This window comes from Dysidea avara, chromosome 3, assembly GCF_963678975.1.
Source record: "Dysidea avara chromosome 3, odDysAvar1.4, whole genome shotgun sequence".
In the NCBI taxonomy this organism is placed as follows: Eukaryota; Metazoa; Porifera; class Demospongiae; order Dictyoceratida; family Dysideidae; genus Dysidea; species Dysidea avara.
This window is the reverse complement of record NC_089274.1, coordinates 40,932,712-40,940,071: the sequence shown is the minus strand read 5'-3', so window position 1 is coordinate 40,940,071 and position 7,360 is coordinate 40,932,712.

The following is a 7,360-nucleotide window of genomic DNA, read 5'->3' as shown; positions in this document are numbered from 1 at the left end:
CCAATTTTTGAAGTCGCATATCTCGGGAACGCGCGAAGCGATTTCGCTCAAATTTGGAATGTGGAGTGCTGCAGTTGGAGGGAATGTCCACAGCAAAAATCGTCTTGTTTCATCAAGGAAGCACAGAGCTACGGAGGTGCGAAAATTGCGTTTTCTTTCTTCCTGTCAATATACTCACGGGTGTTACGCGCCGGCTTCTTGGGCCGCACGACACACTACCGTGTGTCTTGATAATGTCACGCTCATCCTCAATGATGAAAATAAGGGTCAGAAACTGGGTAGCTATTTTTGGCTGTCAGAACTTCTTGTATTCCTGATTATTAACATCCTTGTCCAACTAAGTGGATTTGATTGGCCAGCCAACTACTAAAAGTGGTCAGAAAATGATTAGGTTTAGGAGCAGTTATGATTGGATTTTATACACTGTATGCTTCAGTACTATTCAAAAACTCACAATGAAATTGGATATAATAACTTTAGCTGCTTGTCAAACAAGATTTTTGTTGTGATAATCACTTACTCGCTTATTGCATTAGCATACTTCAGTTCTGAACAATATCTGCTTCACAGGCTTGCTGTTAGCCTCCTTGCAGGTCCCTAGAGGGATAGTTGTCTAATAAATAATGCAAATGAAAACTATTCTAATAAAGCAGCCAGTACATCAATTACTCTAACTGAACAGTCAGTAGTCACTCAGTTGCAATGCATAGGTTTATACAGCCAAAGTCAGTCAGTTAGTGTGAATTAGAACACACGATAGTGTGCTTGGACAGGCTTTGTGGGGTATTTCCCTAACATACATAAATTACTTGTGTAGTGCTGGTTTTTATCAGGAGCTCATCAAGTCCGAGTACTTGATGAACTCCTGCTTTTATATGATCTTTCTATTTGAGGCTCTGTGAAAGCATTTGCTTTCCACTAAGTAAGAGCTGGTTAAGGAGTCCTGTCATCATCGGTGATGAATAGGAAACTACATTAACTTCCTCCTTCTCCAGTCAAGTAGAAGTCTTCAAGAATGAAACCTTGGGTATAGATTCCTGTACATGTGTCTTAGAATATAATGACTTGATCCCCAGCAACATGCAGTCTATAGGCATGTGTCATGGTGTAGTAAAGTTAGTGAATGATTAACTACACCAGCTTTAAATTTTTTTCAGCAAACAGAACACAGTAGAATAGTACCGGAAAACCTATACACATTAGCTAGTACATGTGATAAAACTGAGTTTCTACTATCACTGTTGTAGGTGTGTTATATTATCAAAGCAGATAAGAGCTTGTTATAGTCACAACTTCAGTATAGTGTGCTTGGCAACAGCTTTAAGTAGTTTACTAACACTCCTTAGTCCCAGCAAACACAGAGAAGACTAATTGCATGGTATAGTCATCAAATGCTACAGCTAGCCATGTCTTTAAGTTCAATGTGGTTAGGTTTGTTTAACATACATGTACATGAGAGTTGTATAAATACTCACATGTAGTACATACATACACATACATATAGCCACAGTACATAACAGTGCTGGTGTGTATTATTTAGTGTGGTTGTGTCTAAAGTATGCATGGGATATAACACTCGATGTGTTTTGTAGTGTATAATATGCTTGCATATGTATTGTATGCATCTGTGTATGGATGTATGTTAGTGTATAGCATGTGTTTTAGTATAGTGTGATATGAAATCTTGTAGCTACTGTTGGGAAGTTACATACTTCATTTAATTTCTTGAAATATTTTGTTTCTTGTTGGAAGCACATGCAAGTAATAAGGGAGTCACTAGCTACCTGTCATACACAAGTGAAATGGCAACAATCCTATACTACTGTAGCTACATGTACATGTATAGTGACACTGATAGAATTTCTGACCCTTTGGGCTTTCCTGTTTCAAGAATTTGAAGATGTCAACCTTGAACTTTTGCTTATACCATTTCCTTCATATATAACTCCTTGTTGAAAGATTTCGCTTGGTATAGGTTAAATAGTTCAATTAAGCCATCATTGTAAGTTTCTACATTAGTTACAACCCATGACCATATATCTACAGAGGATACTTTAATCCACACACTAGTAACAATGTACATATTGTATAGTGTACTGTACATGATTCATATAATAAGTACAGATAGATATCACAAAACTGTACTCATAAACTTGTACGCTATAGAGCCAATACACCGGGAAGATAACCCAATCCCAATTGCCTCCCAACTACACTTGGTTATATATATATATAGATATAGGGGACAGCCTGGTGGAGCACTGCATGACCAACACACGAACTTGGGTTTTGTTAGTGACTTGGCCTATCTAACCTACTAGAAGAAAGCTGGCTGCTCCTAGTCATATACTTGTTTAATTTAAAAACTTGCAGGTTTGCATTTATCTGTATATTCTTGTATACACAGATATTAAGTTAGACTGTCAGTTATTGTGACAAAACAATATCTGTGATTTCCTGTTATTCCTGAAGAATTTGAAATTTGAATCAAGTGTGCTTCTGTGTGTATGCATGTGTATGTCTGTCTAGTATTGAATGGAATGCATTACAGTGACTGGTACTGCATTAGATGTGTTGTATGGTAGTGTGTATATGGTATGTCAGTAAACTTTATTAGGGCTTAGTGTACATAACTGCTACAACAGATCACTGCAAGTTGTGGAGTGTTGTATATACATACCTGTGTATTACGTTCTTTTATTTTCTATTTAGCAGTGAGATTTGTTTCTATACCATGTGTGTTCCAGTATTATGTACTGTCACCAGTAACACAAGATATTCAAACAAACATGTACATACATGTATGCAGCAGATCTAATAAAGCTTGCATTGCTATATTCGTAACTACGTATATAATTACTTTCAGAGTCACCTGTTCCTTCTCCTTACAAATTCTTCACATTTTTGACTGTATATACATGTATTGTGTGCAGTGTTCAAATTCATCAGGTGATGTGTAGGCTGCAATGCTGAGCTAGGTTTCACTGCTGCTCAAATTCTGGATATGAACCTTAATAATGTCATGTGTCTATGGCTTCACTACCTGTTTGCATACTTGTAGTAAGGAAAGACATGTGCTGGGGAGAATTCATCTGAACACCTTCTTATTTGTTCCTATTCATAATCATTCCCATTGAAAATACTTGTTTAGTGTTTCATATACAATATAATATAGTATACAATCCAAGCTATATTAATTTCAGTTTTATTCTGCATTTCTTAGTTATCCATGTGAGGCAGGTACCGATGATCAGGTGAAGAAGCAATGTATCTTAGCTATTCAGGAAAATTATACCTTACAAATGCACATTTACTGAAAATGCTATTGTGTCTTCCTCTAGATAAAATCAAGCATACTCCACCTGATCTCTAAATAGAGATGAATGAAGTATTACAACTATAGATTGCATCTATTCAAGTAATCCTTATATTGAAATTAATCATTGGGTGGTGCATCAGTATGACATACTTGAGAATTGGAGAGAGATGATAGGACATCCTCTGTGTTTTGTCACTTCCTGTAACAACTGAGTTCAAGTTATGAATATAATTGGCTTTTGTGATTTAAGCAGAGTGTGGTTTGCAATATAGAGTACTGCATGCAGTAATCACATATACACGTAGCGTGCATGCTTCTGTGTAGCATCACAGCACTGAATGTAGTTGCTTATACTGGCTTACAGGTTGCATCACCTAGACATAATCATGACTTCATGATAACAGACCATGTCATATTATGCAATATTAGTGTTTACATACTAACAGTCACAATGTAGGGATGTGTTCCCATCAATTCTGTTGGTACTAGTGTCACATGTGTTTTCAACAGAAACCAGCCAAGTATAACATGTGAAAAATACTTATATTTTTAAGGTAGTATGTACCACATTATTATACAACACTTCAAATGTTGTGACCTGTCTTGCAGTTTATGTTTTCTTGTTTTCAAATTGTAACTTTGCAACAATATTCACACGTAAAACCATGACCCATGACCGTATCCAGTCATCCATCAATCTTACAGTCATGAGTTGTTTCAGGATATAATAAAGTGACATTGTACATAAATAATAACATTAATGTATACACATAATGTGAAGGTCTTGCATGCCTAAATGAATTTCATAGTGAAATGAAATTAACTGGAACAACTAACATGTAACAACCTCACCCAAAGGTATTAGTCACACTATGGCAGTGTTGTTACTACTATCGCTACCAACTATACAACATGTGATCCATGTGATGCTTGTAGTGTTCCTACTGTACTGGTGCATGACTTTATAATAGTACAGTGTAACAAGATAATCTGATAGAAGAGATATGTGGATAGGCTTACGCCGCTTACTTCTTGAGAACTGCATGCTCGAAAATATGCTGAACATAGCTTCATCAGATTCCACATCGGATCTTTTGTTTAAAGGTAGAATGTATGTATATGTGTATGTAATGTGTGCATTGTGGCTATTTGCCATCTGGGTCTCATCAGTTGATCTGACTATATACCCAATATATACAATACGTAAATCTAAATCTTAAGCCATACATATTGACAAGATGAACAATGCAGTTACACAACAATATATATTGCGGGCTGAAAGGATTGAAATTCTTGATAATGTGCTTTATACAATGTACAATTTTCTGCTGTTTTTGTGATGGACTTTTCAAATATTAACGTTGTGGATACCACTATTTAGATAAATGCTAACTTCTTTGTATTGTTATATACTACACACAATACACTGCCAGTTAATAACAACTTGTAGTCAATTAAGTTTCAATATTGGAAGGGTATCATTGTGTGGCTAATCACCATAGCAGTGTTACTATAGTGATCTCAGTTATACAGTGTTGTAATGGTCAATATTGAGGTAGACTATGTTTGTATATAAGCCATATAAAAACCGGCAACAAAAAAGAGTAACACCTGGTACCATTCACTGGGCATATATGAAAGCACTCCTTTTCAATGGGTACTATGGCAAGATATAAACAATGGATGTCATGATTTACCTGTAACTAGTTCACATACAAAATTTTGAACACATTTTGATGTGATTTAGGTCTAATATAGCTAATTTAAAAATCTGAATCAGTTTAAGGTAAGAATATTTTTTAAATTTAGATGATCTGCATATATGGCAACACAAACAAACGCTTTGAGCCACAGCTATCCTAATTATACAGGGCTGTAGTCAGACTTATATCTGGGTAGGTTCTTTAAATGAAAAGTGCAGGCCTTTTGTGTGGTGTGATGAAGATTACATCAGGGTGTGAGAAGTGCACTGAAGCTAGGGGGTCTAGAGGCATGTCTCTCCAGGAAATTTTTTGAAAATAAATATTATGAAAAGGCTGACTTTGGTGACAATATAGTCACACAAAAATTTAGGTTGGACTTTTATATTGAAATAGTGAATCTTTTAATTTTGTGGATGTTTTTTCAGTGAGAACTCCCAAAACCCCCTACTTTTGGGCTTGATGAAAAAGCATAATTTGTAGTTGTCTGTATGTGACAACTCAGTGGATTGGGTAGTGTTCTGACCTTAAGTTACTAGTAAACTGAAATACCAGTTATCTTCTTGCATATAAAAATCAACAAAAATAAACACAAATTATTTGTTATTCTACAGTAAGAGTATTAATTGAACTGTGTATATTGCTGTATCTTAGTGATCAGTTATGTAGAGTTCTTTTCTCTATTGAATAAATGTATTGTATGACATCTAATAGTGCTTTAAGTTTTTCATGTTATGTTCAATATGTTGAACAGCCCAATTGATGGTTATTTGTGACACCACATGATTGTCATAGAAGCGGTGAAGATTTGGAAAACTTAAGCCACGGACAGTTTAGGCTTCTATTACGTATGCTTGTGACTCAGGTGGTAATATTCTACTAGTGATGATTATAGCATGTGTGTGTGCGCATGCATACGTGCGTATATGTGTGTGTGTATGTGTGTGTGTGCGCGTGCATACGTGCGTATATGTGTGTGTGTATGTGTGGGTGTGTGTGTGTGTAGGTGTGTGTGCTTACTACAAGTACAAATATTACAATGTATTTATCATACAAATTGCAAAAACAAAAATACAGCAATGAAAAGAGAACATTTTTTACACGAAGTATAATGCTACAGGCGTATGTGTGCACTGACAGCATGTTGATGTATTAAGTGTTAAGTGCTTTGCCTTTTGTGCTCACCTTCCAGTACCTGCAAGTTAATAAAACCATGTACATAATTTATTTCTTAAGTGGCCTTTGTTCGACCAGTAAACGTGGTGCTTGGCAGGTATCCAGGTGGCTGGCTATAAATCAAGCCATGCTGTTTGTGGTCTTGTACAAGCTGTGTTTACCTTTCACTTGTCTCCCTGATGAAGTCAATAACACACCAATCAAGTCATGTATGCAAACTCAGCTTATAATTTGATCACTATATCCTTAGTTCAGTTGAAAGATAAATAATAATAGATATATAATTCCCTATCTTATCATTGTTACTCATTGTATATGTTTGAAGACATCTTATTATGAGATAGTATTGCTGAAACATTGCTGAGGTTGAGCATTTGCATACTGTGTCATTTTGGGAAGTGTCTATTATTTCAATAGCTACAACTGATTGTGTTATTGTGATTGCATCATGAACATCCAATGATATTGATGCAGTACTTTCAGTACCATTGAGGCAGAGATTTCAGTTAGTTAATTCTGACAATCGTTCTGTTGCTATATGGGATATGAATATTACAATAAACTCATGCAGTCATCACTTCCATTGTACTGGTAGTATTAATTACACGAGTACACATAATATATGCAATGCCAATAAACTTTATTCCCCTATCATGCACCATCATCAAATAATCTTTTGTGTGAAATGTATAGCTATAGCTATGTTGGCTACACCAATGGAATCAATGGCTAGGCATTGCTAAGGTGATAGAAAAGGTCTCTGAGTCTGCCAGATGAATCAATAGACGGTGATGATCATCAAACCTAATGACACATTATGTATCTGCATTGACCCATGATACTTGAACAATGCTATTCAGTGCCGGTGAGCATAAATGGATGCCAACTGCTATCTATTTCTCAGTTCTTGTTGCCAGCCCAGGTTATGCTTTGCAGAAAAAGTCTTTAATTTGATTTGTCATCTGCACAATACATCTTCTGTAAAATGATGACAGAAATTTTTCAGGACATTGAAGTGACCCACTATGTGCATTAGCTACATATTACCCTTAAAAGAACACTTTGAAATGTGGATGGCTTGTTTATCAGGACACTTGTCCATGGTCAAACATTGTGCAAATACACATGTGTAACAATTGAACTACTTGTCGTATGTCAGTTATGA